We start from the raw sequence: 2,407 nt of genomic DNA on the forward strand, positions 1-2,407 counted from the left end.
AAGGTTACCAAAGATGATTTCATTCAGCACCTTGGAAGAAAGGATGGGAGAGAGAAAGATCAGTGGCAAGTCAGTGCAGCGGTTAGTGCAGCCGCCTCACAGCTGCCGAGTCCTGGGTTCAATATTGACCTTGATCGAACAATCTCTGCAAGGCCATGGAGGGTTCTGCTTGCTGCTTGGATTTCCTCCCACGTCACAAAGAAGTTCTAAAAACTCAAAGTTCAAAGTAAATTTTATTATCAAAGTACATATATGCCTCCATATACAACTCTGAGATCCATTTCCTTATGCATGTACTCAGCAAATCTATAGATTTGTAATAGAATCAGTGAAAGATCAACCAGAGTGCAGAAGACAACAAACTCTGCAAGTGCAGATATAAATAAATAGCAATAAATAATGAGAACAGGAGATAAAGAGTCCTCAAAATAAGCTCATTGGTTGTGGCAACATTTCAATAATGCAGCAAGTGAGTGTAGTTATATCCTTTTATTCAAAAGCTGGGGGGTAGCAACAGTTCCTGAACCCGGTGGTGCGAGTCTTGAGGTTCTCGTATCTTCTACCTGATGGCAGCGGTGAGAAGAGAACATGTCTTGGGTGATGGGGATCCCTGATGATTAATGCTGCTTTCCTATGACAGCATTTCATGTAGATGTGCTCAATGGAGGTAAGGGCTTTGCCTGTGATGTACTGGGCCAGTGGTGGGGAGGGCCTTACCCATGATGTATTGGGCAGACGTACCATTTGTAGGATATCCCATTCAGAGGCATTGACGTTTCCAAACCAGTCTGTGATGCAGCCAATCAATATACTTTCCACTACACATCTATAGTAATTTGTCAAAGTTTTTAAAAAGGCTCTTTTGCTGCTGTAAATGTCAAAAACCCAAAGGGGAGCTGATGAGAAAATGAGTTATAAGTCAAAAGTGAGAATGAAATTGAGAGAATTGCTCTGTTGGAGCTGTCATGTGTTGAATGTCCCCTTATATATAAATAGGTAGGAATGGTAATCAGAGATTAACATCTTGGCAGCTAAAGACATGATCAGAATGCTGGATGGATTAAATGAACAAGTATACATATTGAAGAGTAATTATGATGTACTGAGATGGGAAGGGGCAGACATGGGAGGAGCATCAAGAAGATAAGAATTTTAATCATCTGGGCGCAGTATGCACAGAGTGATTGGGAGCAGGACTCAGTAGGTATTTGTACATGGACAGCAGAGTTCTGGAAGATCTCAAGTTCATGAAGAGGAGAATGAGAGAAGCAGGTCTGGAGGGTAAAAGAAAACTCACAGATCTGGATTACAAGGTCACCATTGAAGTTCAAAGCATTTGTAACTTCGGAAGTTATTTCACAGAAACAAAATTAAGTCATTGACACCAAGATGAAGATGAAAGTGAAAGCTTAACCAGCGAGGTTGACCTTGAGCACAATGAAGAGATGGAGACACGCTAAGATTTAAGAAGGAATTACAGAGTTGATAATGGGGCATACACAGCCAGTATTGTAGGAACTCTGCCTCCGACAATAACAGGGTTGGAACGGGTTACGGACAGAAGTCCACGGAAGGTGCTTAAGCCCAAGAAGGAGAATTGTAAACATGACATCCCAGTGGGCTGATGTGGTTGATGACTTGGTACTGAGAACGTAAAAATTGGTGGGAAGTCTACCGTACGTTCTCCCCGTGACTGTGTTGGTTTCCTCTGGGTGCCTTGAACATTGAATCACAGTGGATCTAATTTGGTTTTTTTGAAACTGATCAACAGAAAAGACACTTCTGTGTCAAAGTGAAATGAAAATATAATGTGAACCTGCTTAAAGTGAAACCTTTTGCATCCCAATATATTATAAGGAAATATTTCTGTACGCCTCTCAATCACACCAAAGCCACTCGGCATCTAAACTTGAACTAAAAGAACAGGTGGATCTCTTGCATAATTATACTGCTTCTACCAACTTCCGTACTGGACACTAAGTTCTCTGGCTCTATATTGGCCCATGATGAAGCTGAATGAGTTTACAAATCTCGGCAGCCTTTTCCAGTCCTGGGCAGTGCCTCCCTCCAATACCAAGCAACTCCAGTTAGAATGCTCTGCATAGAAATATGTAAGTTCTAATTTTCTAATTTAAATTTAAAGTTTAAATTTAACTTAATTTAATTTAAATTGAAATTTTCTAATTGACATAAAAGGGGGGAAGCAATGAAAATAAAGACAGAGAACAAAAAGATAAAAGAGAAAGAAAAATATTTTTTTCATTTATATTTCTACAGAAATGATGCAATAATCATCATCATCATGTGCTGTTGGCGATCATAGTCTTTGACCTTGATTGCTCTTGGCAAATTTTTCTTCAGAAATGGTTTACCATTGCCTTCTTCTGGGTAGCGTCTTTACAAGATG

The sequence above is a fragment of the Mobula hypostoma genome, chromosome 24, assembly GCF_963921235.1.
Source record: "Mobula hypostoma chromosome 24, sMobHyp1.1, whole genome shotgun sequence".
NCBI classification, from domain to species: domain Eukaryota; kingdom Metazoa; phylum Chordata; class Chondrichthyes; order Myliobatiformes; family Myliobatidae; genus Mobula; species Mobula hypostoma.